Here is a 16,905-nt window from a genome sequence, read left to right on the forward strand (position 1 = left end):
CAGTCGCAGACTTTCTCAGCAGGGATGTCTTAAAGGAAGGGGAATGGTCCTTAAACCCAAGAATATTCCATCAGATAGCACAAAGATGGTTCCTTCCAGAAGTAGATCTGTTCACCACGCGTCAAAACAGACAAATAGAGAAGTTCGGCTCTCTAGCTTATACAGATCACCCACTCATAGTGGACTCTCTCTCCCACCCGTGGCCAAAAGTTAACTTGTATGCCTTCCCTCCCTTTGCGTTAATTCCCAGAGTACTGCAAAAGGTGCTACAGGAGAACCACAGGCTGATCCTGATTGCACCTTACTGGCCCTAAGAGATCGTGGTTCCCTCTCCTAGTGAGGATGTCAGCAGGAGACATGTGGCTACTACCAGACATCCCGGATCTCCTTCATCAAGGCCCAGTATGGCATCCCAGGACAACGCAACTTCAGTTAGCAGCATGGAGACTGAGCGGGAGATATTAAAGGGAAAGGGCCTCTCGGACGCAGTAATTTCCACAATTGTTTATAGCCGCAAGAAGGTGACATCTAAGATTTATGACAGAATCTGGCAGTCTTTCAGAAAATTTACAGGTGGTGATACCAGAGGTCCCCTTGTAATCACTAAGGTCCTAGAGTTTCTCCAGTCAGGACTACAGAAGGGGCTAAGAGTCAGCACTATAAAAGTCCACATATCAGCTTTGAGTGCCTTACTTGATATAAAATTAGCAGAGGTAGACCTTGTTAAGAGATTTGTGAGAGGAGCTCGAAGAAAACAACCAATAGTGAGGTCCACTGTCCCCCCTTGGGACTTGAATTTAGTGTTGGCTGCCTTATCAGACAGTCCTTTTGAACCCTTATCTGAAATATCTCTAAAATTACTTACCTTTAAAACTGTTTTCTTAGTAGCTATCACCACGCCTAGAAGGGTGGGGGAAATCCAGGCCTTCTCGTGCAAGCCCCCCTACCTGTCCATCAAGGATGATAGGATAGTACTGAGACATTCTCCCTCTTTTTTGCCAAAGGTGGTCTCTAAGTTCCACTGTCTACAGGAAGTGTCCCTTTCTTCCTTTGGATCCCCATCAGGCAGTCAGGAGCAAAGACGGTTCCATAACCTGGATGTAAGAAGAGCAGTACTTGCCTACCTAAAGTCTACGGAAGATCTTAGAAAAACGGACAGACTGTTTATTCAATTTGCAGGTCCAAATAAGGGGAACGCAGCAAGCAAAACATCTGTTAGTTGATGGATCTGCAATCTTGACTTGTTATGACTTAAAGGAAGTTCCTCCTCCGGCGGGCCTGAAGGCCCACTCAACCTGATCTGTAGCAGCCTCTTGGGCTGAACCAGCGGAGGTTCCGTTCGAACAGATTTGCCAAGCAGCCATCTGATCGTCACCTTCCACTTTCTTTAGACATTACCAGTTAGACGTGTTGAAGAACAGGGAGTTATCATTTGTTCGCAGGGTATTATCTGCGGTTGTCCCCCCCGATATAGGATTCCTCTGTTATTCCTCCTGTCGTGCCGCTGGGGGGCGTTTGGAAAGATTTCAATTACTTACCGGTAATTGGTTTTTCCTCTAGCCCCCACAGCGGCACAGGGAATTTCCCACCCAGTAATTATTCAATCTTTTGTTAAAAAAATTAATTTAAAAAAAGAGTTTTTTTGTCATTTCTTGGAAATTATCCTTGTCTAATTTCAATAACACATAAAGATTAATATTGTCGCATCCATTCCAGAGTTTATCGGTTATTTACTGGAGCAGGTAAGGGGAGGGGAGCATTTAAAGATCTCCACGTTGTTTCTTGTCCCTGGGGAGGCGGGGTATCCTCCTGTCGTGCCGCTGTGGGGGCTAGAGGAAAAACCAATTACCGGTAAGTAATTGAAATCATTTCAGTAATGCAACATAAAAGGTGAAACTACCATATGAGATAGACTCATTACTTGCAAAGCAAGATATTTCAAGGCTTTATTTGTTATAATTTGAATGATTATGGCTTATATCTTATGAAACCCCAAAGTCACAATTTTGAGGTACCCTTTGCTCAGGGGGTATGGATTAATTAGCTGTCTAGAGTGTGACACTTTAGAATATTGAACCTTGTCACAAAATTCTAATTTTAAGCTGCAATAATGCAATTCCTTTTAATTTGCATTACTGAAATAAATGGACTTTTGCACTATATTCTAATTTTTCGAGTTTCACTTGTAGATATTCCACAATATAAATATCCACAGTGAATATCAATACATATCCCTTGATAATGGTCACTTTAGACAGAAAGAATGGGGAGGGTGGCAGCAGCAGCAGTAACAGCAGCAGTGACAGTAGCAGCCCCATGAAAGTCCTCAACAATTTAGGAAATTACAATAAAAATGTGTCCTGCATACAACATATTTAACTTGAATCATTTTACCAAGAGATCATGTTATTGAGCATTTAAAACAGCACTTAAATTCATTAAATCTAACTATCTGCAAAAAAAAATGTATGTAAAGTATAATGTACAATTGCACTAGGTTTTCAGAACATTTTGTGAAATTGTTGTAATTGAATTTATAATAGATTTACACTTCATGGCACAGAAGAATCTGGAAATCCCAAACAGCCTTAGGGCTCCTTCACACGACCATGGTTTTGGTCTGTATCCGAGCAGCATTCACTTCTATGGGTCCGCAAAAGATGCAGACAGCGCTTCATGTGCTTTCCGCATCCGTTGCTTTGTTCCGTGGTCCTGCAAAAGTTATGAGTCATGTCCTGTTCTTGTCCGTTTTGCGGACAAGAATAGGCATTTCTATAAAGGACCGTCTGTTCTGTTCCAAAAATTGCGGAAGGCACACGGGCAGCATCCGTGTTTTGCGCATCCGCAATTTGCGGACCGCAAAACACGGCACGGTGGTTTGAACAAGCCCTTAAAGTGATTTTAAAGCAACACTACCAACAAACTTGATACAAAAAGATATGCCATTGCCAAGCATAGGGTTTGAGGGAACAGTGCATGTCTATGCCATTCTCATTTAGTTCTTTGTATCCCTGTTTCATGTACCACCTCATTAGTCCCTGCACTAACCATAACACAATGCATAAGTATTGCCATGAGTATCCCTTTAGGAGGGTCTTCAACTTTCTGAAACAATCCCATCCTAATAAAGAACATTCACAAACCATGTGTCCAAAGACATTGTTAATAGACATTCTTCCTTGCTATCTTGGTTGTATCAGCAGAAATATGCTGGAATAACTCAAGTGATTAATATTAGCATTACATATCATTTTTCAATACAAAATACAAATGTTACTGAGCAATCTTCCTCATAAGTATTGCTTAATAGCTGCCTCTGGATATTTTACTAGCGAATGTGCACACATTGACGATTCTGGTAATATTGTGTATTTATTCTTATTCCTGCATACTGAAACATTATAAAACCCAGAGGCACCAGAATAATGAAAAAAAGGGGAAAAAAAGAAAATTCTCAGCAAGAGAGCTGATGAATGTGACACTCTGCCCCTTATGACTTATTCTCACACAATTCACATTAACTACTTCACCTCTGTGACTTTAATTCTCTATGTCATGAACCATGAAATAGCACATGTATTTTATGCAAGTCTTTGGTGCTCAAGCTTCCCTTGCAAAAATCTGGAAATAGAAATAAAGATTTCCACTATTATCTTAATTGTCTAATTTTAGTTTATTTTTCAGTTTAAAGTCTTAAAAGGGTTGTCTCACTTCAGAAAACTGCATTTATCGTGCAGATAAAGTAAATATATGGCACTTACTAATGTATTGTTATTGTCCATATCGCCTCTTTTGCTGGCTGGATTTATTTTTCCATTGAATTATACACTGCTTGCTTCTAGGGGTTATGGCCACCACTGATATATGATGGCCAGGAGGGGAGCTTCTGCGCATGCGTGCATATGTGCCCTTCCAGCCACCAGAGAGTCTATTGCAGAATGGGTTGCAGTGGTGGCTGTAACCCCTGAAAGTGAGCAGTGTATAATGCGATTGAAAAATGAATCCCAACCAGCAAAGGAGGCAATATGGACAATCACAGTACATTAGTAAGTGCCTTGTATTAACTTTCTCTACATGATAAATGTCATTTGTGGCCGGGGCTATGTGTGAAAGAACCTACTACCCTGAAATACCCCCCCAACCAGAACTGGCGGCTTGAGTTGTGGCATAACCGCTTCCGTCGAGAGTACACCTGAAAGAGGGTATACCCTATGGGAGAATGTAAAGGAATGGGGCGGGCTGGGAGGGGAACACTGCTGCCGTCCGTCGTAACATGGAGAGAGGTATGAGCCAGATATATGCCAGGACGCCCCTCCCACAAATACAGGCCAATGAATCGGCCTTGCTACTTGTGGCCGGGGCTATGTGTGAAAGAACCTACTGCCCTGAAATACCCCCCAACCAGAACTGGCGGCTTGAGTTGTGGCATAACCGCTTCCGTCGAGAGTACACCTGAAAGAGGCCAAAAACCCAGCATGAAAATACAAACGTGTTTATTGACATATTAACAACGCCAAATTCTGAAAGGCACAATAAATCTCACGTACAGGGTTCGGAACATACTGACTGTAACAAGATGACCGCCATCGGCCCAACTTACGAATAATGTGAGCTGGCACCTGATTCCTGGAAGCGGCAGAGGCTGCTCCTATCCTGAACGAATGCCCTGACACCGTGAGGGGGTCTAAACCTAAATTGGCCGCCAGTATGCGTGCGTGCGCTATGAATTGGGATGTGGACAACGCTGCTGTCCCGAAGGGTAACAGTGGGGTGTCAGTGCCGCGACTGGCCAGTGCCTCTGACAACTCCTGCAGAACGTGGACCGGACACCATTTGTGTGAGGTGGGGAAGAATTTGATCTGGGTAGGGGGACCCGACTGGGAGGTCTTGGTCACAGGTAAAGACAAGACAAAGCCCTGTGGGCTGGGAACCAACTGATAGGAAGGGGCCGCTAAGTGACAGTGACGTGAACTCCCCCGGCCTCATGAAGCCGTAAAAGGCCAAGTAAATGGCGGCTTTAAGAACTAAGCTTTGCAGAACCCCGAAGGGCCTAAGGTCTAACAAATCGGACATGCCTCTGAAGAGAGGGCCAGACACGGGCTGCCTACGGGGGGTGACACCTGGGGTACAGTTCTGTAAACCTTTCAACGTGGCCTTGACCACGTGACTGGAAAACAACGACGTTCTTTCTGGCTGAGAGCGAGACAAATGATGTTGGACCCCTGCCAGGTAAGTTTTGACGGTGTCGGGAGAAAGGTGCATGTGCTCATGGCAGTACCCGATGAACGCCAATATGAAGTCTATATGGCCCAGGCCGCCTCGGGGGTGTTCCTGCTGGAATTTGCAGTACAACCGCCAGCCAGTGTTGTACGCTCTGGTGGTATTGGCCGAGAGCGACCTGGCAAACAGCCCATGTGCTGTGGTCAAGTATTGGTTCAACTGAGAAAGAGCGTGGCCGGACGAGGAGGCGGGGTTCTCGATGTGTCGGCTTCGGGGCAAACCTGGGAAAATAAAGAGTAATTCAGCTTAGCTAAGGCGTCAACTGCTACTACCTGCGCATCACATATGAGGGAACCACAGAATAAGAAGTTGTGTAGGAGCGACAACTGTACCAGACGTCTCATCAAGGACATGACCAGTTAAGACCTGGATTTGCCACTGTCAAGGATGGCTAGGGAGGAGGGACTAGCAGAGGCGAAGACCATGGTACGGCCTGTCCACTGGTTACCCCAAACGCGAGCCACCGCCACTACGGGATACAAGTCCCTAGCCTCCGTTGTCTGGGAAATTCCCGTGGTCTCGCACACCTCCTCCGGCCATGCCCCGTTCAGCCGATGGGGGCCAAAAATAGCAGCGAAACCAGTGCTGACCCTGCTGCTGGAGAATACGACGGGGGAGCTATGCGAGACCGCCGGGACAAACATGGACACGCCATTCCAACGACTCAAGAAGTGGTCCCACATGCTCAAATCCGCTTGCGCTTGACTGTCCAGGAATACTGGACTATCCTGACAGGGAGCTGCTGAGAGGAGTGGTAACAATCTGGCTACAAAAGATATACCCTGGGGAATGACGCGCATGGCAAAATTTAACATGCCTAACAATGATTGTAGTTCCACCTTGGTGGTGACCCTCCCAGTGACGAAACTGCGAATGACTGCCCGGACCCTAGCCAACTTGTCTTCTGGCAACTTAGCTGACATGCTCTCTGTGTCCAACACGATGCCCAGGAAGGTGATGGTGGTCGCAGGACCATCCACCTTCTTGGGGGAAACGGGAACCCCTAATTGGGCGAAACAAGCTAACAAGCTCTGAAGATCGCGACGCGAGCCCTGTGGAGATTCGATCAGCAAAAAATCGTCCAGGTAATGTATCACGTGTTCGCAACAAAATCTGTTCTTGAGTATCCAGTGCAAGGCTTTTGCCAGCTGATCGAAAATCCAAGGGCTGCTACGGGATCCGAAAGTCAATTTCGTGGCGAAATAATAAAGGGAATTCCACTTGATCCCGTGCCACCGCCAAAGTTCTGGCCTGATTGGCATAAACTTGAAGGCGTCTGATATGTCCGCTTTAAACAAGATCGCCCCAGGACCTGTGGCAAGGATGAGTGCAATAGCCTGATCGATAGAGGCGTACACCATACTGACCTCCTCCGCTGGAATGAGTGAATTCATACTGGGAGTAGATAACCCGTGAGGCGCTGACAGATCGAAAATCAATCTCTCTTTGCGGCTGAACTTTCCCGTGACCACCCCTATGGGGCTGACCCTCCAGCGTTCGAATGGGGATGACGAGAAGGGGCCAATGATGTATCCCTTGTCTAGCTCCAACTGGAGAAGTATATCTATGGACCCGGGGTTGAGGGATGCGGACTGCAAGTTCCTACACTCATGGGTGTGGTCCGGTAACGCCACAAGACCTGTGTGGAAACCATAGGTGAAACCTGACACAAGAAAGTCGCAGAAGGAAGCATCCTCATGCCCCTGTAAGTACAATTCCAAGAGGTCTACATTTACCACGCTCATGCAATGTTTATCGGTTTTTAATGAGCAGGCAACTTTCGGGTAGGCTCGGAAACAGTTGGCGCAAATGTGCAACAGACGGCACTGACTATAATTGCAAGTGGCAAAATTGTAGTTGTTGCAGATTTGCGACCTGCCCAGATACTTGATTGGCCATCCGAGTTTATCAACCGTAGAATTCTGCTGGATGCCAGCCGATGGACCAGGAATAGGAGGAGAAGGATTGGACCTTGGGGCGCTCGCGGCATTATGACACCATTCTCCAGTATGATAGATAGACTGGCATGAAGAGCATGCCGGTGCTTTAAGCCCAGCGAAGTGCCTACAGAATATTTCTGTGTCTATGTTGGCCCAGTTGGTAGTAAACTGGAACTGACTGAGCGCAGCTGCTGCCTTAGCAGAAAACGAGCAATGGTAATCATAAAACCCGAAGCCTCCGTACTTGTAGCCCAACTCAGTGACCCTGAAGAGATACAGGTCCAACTCTTCTCTCCTATCTGGTCGTACTGAACAGATGATATCTCGGTAGAGACTAAAGGCAAGTACAAACTCCGGAATCGTCAACTTCCTGCTAAGCCTAAGATCACGTCCCTTCAGGACAACAGAAACATCGCCGCACGCAATGACCCTATTGTCCGATAAGTCACGAGTGGCAATAAGGAGGGAGGCCAGGTTCACGTCTCTGCCATCGAGGATGTCCTTCTTGATGTTAGCCGGAATGAAATGAGCTGGAGTGACGTTGGGCACCGTAACAAAGTTACCTGAAGTACTGGCAACGGGTGCCGCTACGACTGGCAACAGAGTGGCGGGTGAGGACAAGCCAGCGACCCTAGCCTCCACCGACTCCAATCTGGATTGCACACCGGACACGGAGGAGGTGAGGCTATTCAGCATGACGTGGAGCTGAGTTAATGAGGTCTGTACGGTGGCCATAGAGACCTCTTGCTGGGCAGGTTCTGCGGGGTTGGACACCAGTAGCCTATATAATTCCGCCTTCCGGGCAGCGGCCGGGAAAGGAATGCCTCTTTTGGCTAATTCAGACATGAGTTTTGGCACAGTCCAATTGCGCAGAGATGGAATACTGCCGGATTCCGATGCCCTAGAACCCAGGTCTTCGCCAGAAGCATCCACGATATCTGACCCGTGAGACATGACCGGACTGTTGAAACAAGCAAAATGACGAACCGTCACTAACACTGTTAAGTGCCAAGATTGACTAACACCCGTGTTTTGACACCACCACCGCCACTGCAGAAACCGTCATGCAAAGAAAATTGACCCTGGTGACCACCTGACAGCTGAGGTATGGAGAAAGAGGAGACGTGTGACAGTGGACGAATTTGGAGCAAAAGACCTTACCGAAACAGGACAAGATGCTGGTATGAGAAGAACGCAAAGGGATCAACCGTGGGAGTAGACCTGTACGCATGAATTAAAAAAATAAGTTTGTTTTTGTTTTTTTGCTAGCGCCAGCGTACAAATGACCCTGGCTGGGTGACGAGGTACGACTGCCTGATTACCGGGAGAAATCGCGGAGTTGGCGGAACGGCTGACGAACCTGCGCCAGAAACACACGGCTATCTAAATGGTAAGCAAAAGTGTCGAAGGTGTATGAATACAGGCAACTGAAAAACCTGCCCAACTACAACGGAACCATGAATTAAATGCCATGCAATGTGCTGGGTCCGGCGTGCCCCTGCTTGTCAAACGTTTAGGGGCGCTTGTTACTGGGGGTACGTCCCCCCAACAACTCACCACCACCACACTGCACGGCATAGACCCCCCCCCCCCCCACCTAACTAACAGCACGGCGGCCCGTGCCAGACTTTGCCCCCCACAAAATACTGTCTGCCTGTACCCTATGGGTGCAAGTTTTTTTTTTTTTTTTTTCTCAGGATAAACTTTTACATAAGCCAGGCACAAGACAAAACAATGACAGTCCTATGTAAATCTTAACATCGGCTGTTACACGCATCACCTGAAACAATCATGCCGTGCCCTGTTGCCACGGCATCACTGAAGACACACCACCAGGCTACCTGTATGTGAAATGTCTCCAGTGCTGCCGTGGGCCTGTGCACAGCTGTAATCAGCCTCCCCCCCATCCCCTCTCTCCCAGGCCTCTGGCAACATTACCCTGAGGAAATAAAATATGAACTGGACGGAGGAACACTTGAAGAAATCGGAGTCTCGCTGACTCCTGCTACCTGCGTGCGAGTCACGTGGGAGCGGGGCATGCTGCCAGACTGCAGCTCCGGTGTGGGGATGTACCTCTCTTACCTTAGAGGGACCGACCCCACCGACCGGACTTGACGAACCGATGCTGCGCTGAGGCAGCAGCTACTTACCCGCCGAACGAGGAGGACCAGGACGCCGGACTGCCGGAGGAAACGCCGACCGGAAGTGACGCTCTGTAACCTAGGAACGATGACGCCGCCGGCTGTAACAGAACACCGCTGCCGTCCGTCGTAACATGGAGAGAGGTATGAGCCAGATATAGGCCAGGACGCCCCTTCCACAAATGCAGGCCAATGCAGGCCAATGAATCGGCCTTGCTACTTGTTGAAGTAAGACAAATCCTGGGTGTCCATACATCTTCAATAGCTGTCATCTGAAATGTTACTCAGCCAACAGATATCTCCCATGATTACCCCATACACTTAAAGAGGACCTTTCACCACTTCTGAAATGTCTGTTTTAATAGCTACATGCATTCTCCATGTAATATCAATTCTGGAACATCTATTCTTATGGCTCTATGTTGTGCCATTCCTTTATTATTTCTACTAGAAGTTATGTGTGAATTGCTAGCAGTCTGCAGTAAGGGTACAGACGGGTGGTAACCAGTTGGGGGGGTGTACCTGCACAGACTCACTCTATCCAATCAGTGCTGCCATTTTCAGACTGTGCAGGTACACACACCCAAGGAGTTTTGAATGTGGCTAAATCTGTAGGTAATGTAGATTTACAGCATGTTCAGATGAAATTCCTCAGGAGAAATCTGTAGATTCCAACAAAGATTTTTACAATGAAAACATACCTTAAGCTTTAAAAAATATCTCATATTGAGTAGTATGGCGCAGCAGGACGCGACTTGCCACCCAACGCCGTACTATTACAGTGGCATGATAATTTTTTTGCCTAATTTTCCATTTTAACCCATTTTTTCCACTAACAAAGCAAGGGTTAACAGCCAGACAAGACTGTATCTTTATTGCCCTGACTCTGCCGTTTACAGAAACACCCCATATGTGGCCGTAAACTACTGTACGGGCACACAGTAGGGCGTAGAGGGAAAGGTGCGCCGTATTGTTTTTGGAAGCCAGATTTTGCTGGACTGTTTTTTTGACACCATGTCCCATTTGAAGCCCCCTGATGCACCCCTAGAGTAGAAACTCCTTAAAAGTGACTCCATCTAAGAAACTAAACCCCTCAAGGTATTCAAAACTGATTTTTACAAACTTTTTTAACCATTTAGGTGTTGCACAAAATTTTATGGAAAATAGAGATACAATTTCAAAATTTCACTTTTTTGGCAGATCTTCCATTTTAATATTTTTTTTCCAGTTACAAAGCAAGGGTTAACAGCCAAACAAAACTCACTATTTATGGCCCTGATTCTGTAGTTTACAGAAACACCCCATATGTGGTTGTAAACTGCTGTACGGGCACACGGCAGGGCGCAGAAGGAAAGGAATGCCATACGGCTTTTGGAAGGCAGATTTTGCTGGACTGGTTTTTTTGACACCATGTCCCATTTTAGAAACTACGGAATAGGGTAGCAGTATTGTTGGTACTAGTTTAGGATACATATGATTTTTGGTTGCTCTATATTACACTTTTTGTGCGGCAAGGTAACAAGAAATAGCTTTTTTGGCACTTTTTTTGTTGTTATTTACAAAATTCATCTAACAGGTTAGATCATGTGGTAATTTTATAGAGCAGGTTGTCACGGATGCGGCGATACCTAATATGTATACAATTTTTTTTATTTATGTAAGTTTTAAACAATGACTTCATTTTTAAAACCCAAAAAAGTTTTAGTGTCTTCATAGTCTAAGAGCCATAGTTTTTGGGGGCGATTATCTTGAGTAGGCTCTCATTTTTTGCGGGATGAGATGACGGTTTGGGGTGCATATGACTTTTTGATCGCTTGCTATTACACTTTTTGTGACGTAAGATGACAAAAAATGGCAGTTTTTACACCGTTTTTATTTTTTTACGGTGGTCACCTGAGGTGTTAGGTCATGTGATATTTTTATAGAGCCAGTCGATACGGACGCGGCGATACCTAATATGTATACTTTATTTTTATTTTTATTTATGTAAGTTTTACACAATGATTTCATTTTTGAAACAAAAAAATATAATGTTTTAGTGTTTTCATAGTTTTTTCAGTTTTTGGGCAATTATCTTGGGTAGGGTATCATTTTTGCGAGATGAGATGACGGTTTGATGGGTACTATTTTGGCGTACATGCGACTTTTTTGATCGCTTTTTTATTACCTTTTTTGGGAAATAAGGTGGGCAAAATTTACTTTTTCTCATAGTTTTTTTTTTTTTTTTTTTTATTTACCGTGCAGGGAAAGTAACATGACCGTTTTATAGATCAGGTCGTTATGGACGCGGCGATACCTAATATGTGTAGTGTATTTTTTTTTTTTTTTTTTTATTCAGTGATAAATGTTTTTTTATCTTAACTTTTTTCATTTTTTTTATTTTTTTCTGACCCAGACCCACTTGGTTCTTGAAGATCCAGTGGGTCTGATGTCTGTATAATACAGTACAGTACACTATATAGTGTACTGTACTGTATTTTACTTACACTTTGTCTGAACAGATCTATGCCTTTAGCATAAATCTGTTCAGCACCATGGAACGCAGGACGCCTGAGAAGGCATCCTGTTGCCATGGGAACCTTCCCCGTCTGCTCAGTAGTGTCCAGAACTGCGCAGACGGGGAAGGGTAAGGAGGGAGGCTCCCTACCTCTGTGACCCCAGCCTCTCTGGGGACTGCAAAGGCACAGCAGCCCCCCGATGGGAGAGGGAGGGAGCCCCTTGACCCAGACAGTTAACCTTTTCCATACCGCAGTCCGTACGGACCGCGGCATGGAAAGGGTTAAACGGCTGACATCTGCACAGATGTCAGCCGTTTATACCAGAGTGTCAGCAATGTGCTGACACTATGGTATACCACTGTACACCAACAAATTTTCAAGGGGAGGCGGGGGGTCGCGATCCTGCCTGCTGCACCGCCCGCCTCCTGCAACGCCCCCACCGCCCACAACCCCCCCTGCACCACCCGCATAAAATCATGCAGGTGTAGGGGGTGTGTAAAATCTTTATTTTAGGCACACTAAAGTTTCTGATCCCCGCGGTCCCTGAAACTGCAGAAAGCGCAGCAAACCGCAGGTCTGAATTGACCTGCGGTTTGCTGCGATCGCCGACACGGGGGGGTCACATGACCCTCCCTGGCGTTGTGACAGGATGCCAGCTGAATGATTTCAGCTGCCATCCTGTTCGGATTAACCCCCGGGGCGCCGCAATCACTATTTAAACTTAGGACGTACCGGTACGCCCTGAGTCCTTAAGGACTCGGGAAATAGGGAGTACCGGTACGCCCTAAGTCCTTAAGGGGTTAAAGTAATATCAGGAAGTATTACTTTACTGAGAGAGTAGTGGATGCATGGAATAGCCTTCCTGCAGAAGTGGTAGCTGCAAATACAGTGAAGGAGTTTAAGCATGCATGGGATAGGCATAAGGCCATCCTTTATAAAAGATAGGGCCAAGGGCTATTCATAGTATTCAGTATATTGGGCAGACTAGATGGGCCAAATGGTTCTTATCTGCCGACACATTCCCAAAATTGAGTAAAATATATATATTTTTCAAATAGGGGAAAAAAGAACAGTAGACATATTAGGTATCGCTGCGTCCGTATCGACCGGCTCTATAAAAATATCACATGACCTAACCCCTCAGATGAACACTGTCAAAAAATAAATAAATAAAAACTGTGCTAAAAAAAACCATTTGCCACCTTGGTCACCTTACATCACTAAAAGAGCAACACCAAACGATCAAAAAGGCATATGCCATCCAAAATAGTACCAATCTAACAGTCACCTCAAAATATGAGCCCCTACCTAAGACAATAGCCCAAAAAAATTAAAATAAATATGAGATCCTACCTAAGACAATCGCCCAAAAAATAAATAAAAATATGGCTCTCAGAATATGGAGACAGTGAAATATGATTTTTTTAATTAAAAATGCAGTTTTTGTGTAAAACATTAAATTAAATAAAAAAGTATACATATTAGGTATCACTGCATCTGTAAGAACCTGCTGTATAAAAATATCACATGACCTAACCCCTCAGGTGAACACCGTAAAAAAAAAAAAAATGTGTAAAAAAAAAAGCCATATTTTGTCACCTTACATCACAAAAAGTGTAATACCAAGCGATCAAAAAGTCATGCACGCCTTAAAATTGTACCAATCAAACCGTCATCTCATTCTGAAAAAAATGAGCCCCTGCATAAGACAGTCGCCCAAAAAATAAAAATAACTATGGCTTTTAGAATATGGAGGCGAAAATTTATTTATTTTTCTTCAAAAATTCTTTATTCGGTAAAACTGAAACAAACAACCATATTTGTCATATTTGGTATTGTTGCGGCCGTAACAACCTGCTATATTAAAATACCACATGATCTAACCTGTCAGATGATCACTGTAAATAACAAAACATTAAAACTGTCCCAAAGCAGCTATTTTTGTTACCTTGCCTTACAAAAAGTGTGAGCAACCAAAAATCATATGTAACCTAAACTGCCAACTTATCCAGTATTTTCTAAAATGGGGTAACTTTTTGGGAGTTTCTACTCTAGGGGTGCATCAGTGGGTCTTCAAATGTGACATGTCAGCTTAAAATTATCCCAGTGAAATCTGCTTTTCAAAAACCATGTTATAAGGGAAAATAATAATGATCGGGTCCCCATCCCGATCATCTCCTAGCAACCATGCCTGAAAATCGCACCGCATCCGCACTTGCTTGTGGATGCTTGCGATTTTCACGCAGCCCCATTCATTTCTATGGGCCCTGCATTGCGTGAAAAACGCAGAATATAGAACATGCTGCGATTTTCACGTAACGCACAAGTGATGCTTGAAAAACAACGCTCATGTGCACAGCCCCCTAGAATTGAATGGGTGCAGATTCAGTGCGGGTGCAATGCGTTCACCTCACGCATTGCACTCACGCGAAAATCTCGCCCGTGTGAATGGGGCCTTATACTGCCCCAAGTAGTGCTAAGGCTTCCTATTAGTGCACCCGGTAGTTAAGACCCCTCTACAGTACCCCTAGAAGTAATATGGCTTCATGTAGTGCCCCACACTAATTAAAATGCCCCTGTAGTACCCCCTAAACAAAGATATCTCTGAAGTTGTTTAGCATACAGACGAAAGGTATCATTTTAATCAGCATAATGTGCAGTACCATTCTGACAAGGCTCTTTAAAGGAGGATTTCCATTCAAACCTAAAATGGGCCATATACAGTATTAGCAAATGAGACATTAGAGCCGCAGTAATGGTTTGGTGGAATTTTGGTTTCTTTCCGATGATATGTAATCTTTTTGACCTTTTGTGGCACCCATTCTTGCAAAACTGGCAGCATGAAGAGTAGCTAATAGGGTGAATGTTGCTATTTTTGGCTCAAGTTCTGTTCACCGAAATTTTCCCCCTTTTCTATCATCCTTGTCACTTTTAGATAAAGCTTCTTTCTGGCGTACATTTATTTATTTATTTATTTTGTACGTAGACATCATGCTGTATCCAAGCATATTAATGGAAAGTTGAGTGGAAGGAAAAAGTGTGATATAAGCAACAGGTATAACCACAGCCTTCAAAGGACTCTTGAGAAAAGGTAATTCAAGAATTTGGGGGAGAGTGCATTAGACTGTGACTGGAGTCAATGCTTGAAGAGCCACCACACACAAACGTATCCGGGACATGGGCTACAACTGTCGCATTCCTTGTGTCAAGTCATTCATTACCCAGAACATCAGAAGCGTCTTACCTGGGCTAAGGAAAAAAGGATTGGATATTGCTCAGTGGTTAAAAGCAGTGTTCCCTCTAAGCTTCTGCTGTTGCTGAGCGTAGCAGTTAAATAGCTGGGCAATACATCATGAAAGGTGGGACATTTCTTACTAACGGCGCATTCCTATGTAGCTACCATGGGGTAACCTGCAATACCATGTGACCATAATTTAAAGGGGAATTCTCATCTAATGTTTCTGGGGATTTACAATAAAAGTGCGACAGATGCTGACTCCTATGGCAGTGTATGGAGAGGTGGCTCAACATGTGTGGCTCCTTCCATTTACTTCTATGGGAGAATGGGACCTGTGGTATCTGAATCTATGGGACTCCTGTGGATATTCCATAAAAGTTTTATCTGCAGTCCTATGTAACACTACAAATTACACAGTGAGAACTCTCTGAGTACAGATAATGTACTAAATGTCACCTGTAGTCCTACGTAACACCTCAGATAACACATTGATAACTCTCTGAGTACAGATAATGTAGTAGATGTCACCTGTAGTCCTACGTAACACCACAGATAACACAGTGGTAGCTCTCTGAGTACAGATAATGTAGTAGATGGTCATAGTTTTCAATTGTTAAAAAGCCCAAGGAAGGCCATGATCAGCAGCAGCCATGCCTCTAACCCTGCTTAATGTCTATCTATACATGTTCCAATTCCACCCAGTCCCCTTTGGGGCCAACACAACTGAATTCCCCCTTAAAGTAGAATGCCTCCTTTAGTGGCCCCTCACAGTAGTGCCAGCCCCTGAATTGTTAATAAAATAAAAAATAAAACTCGTCCTGTTCGCCTGGTGAATATAACAAATATCACAGCACCATTGCACTCAACTGTCTCTGCATCCCAAAAATGCAGAGACAGGTAAGAGCAAGACATGCCACACCCCTTCCAGGAAGGCAGGACAGCCACCAAACTCCGAGACTGTCCTGCCAGTTTTGGGGCAGTACAAGTACAGATAATGTTGTTTATATAATTTGCAGTCCTACGTAACACGACAGATAACACAGTGATAAATCTCTGAGTACAGATAATATAGTAGATGTCCCCTACCGTACTATGTAACAGAACAGATAACACAGTGATGGCTCTCTGATTACCGAAAATGTAGTAGTGTTACCTGCAGTCCTATCTAAAACCCCAGATAACACTACCACATTATCAGCACTAGTGTTATCTGTGGTTTTACAAAGGACTGCAGATAACGCTACCACATTATCAGCACTAGTGTTATCTGCAGTCCTATGTAAAAACACAGATAACACTAATCCTGATAATGTGGTAGTGTTACCTGCAGTCCTATGTAAAACCACAGATAACACTAGTGCTGATAATGTGGTACTGTTACCTAGTGTTGAGCGCGAATATTCGAAAAGTAAATTTTTCCGCGAATATCGGCACTTCGAGAATTCATGAATATTTAGAATATAGTGCTATATATTTGTAATGACAAATATTCGTTTTTTTCTTCATTTATTTATTTTTTACACAGTACATATCAGGTGATCATCCCTTCCTTCTTCTAGCTTGTGGGCCAATGAGAAGGCTTTGTCACAGCTTAGCAACATCCCTAGCAACCAATAGAAAAGTTGCCTACCCCACCCCGGCATTTTGCGAGCATTACGCGAATAATACATAGCCGATTTTCCCAATCAAGAATATAATCTTGAATTCGTGAATTCACGAATATATGACGAATATTCTACTAAATATTCACAAAATATCACGAATTCGAATATTGGCCCTGCCGCTCATCACTAGTGTTACCTGCAGTC

This window comes from Bufo gargarizans, chromosome 3 (assembly GCF_014858855.1).
Source record: "Bufo gargarizans isolate SCDJY-AF-19 chromosome 3, ASM1485885v1, whole genome shotgun sequence".
Lineage (NCBI taxonomy): Eukaryota > Metazoa > Chordata > Amphibia > Anura > Bufonidae > Bufo > Bufo gargarizans.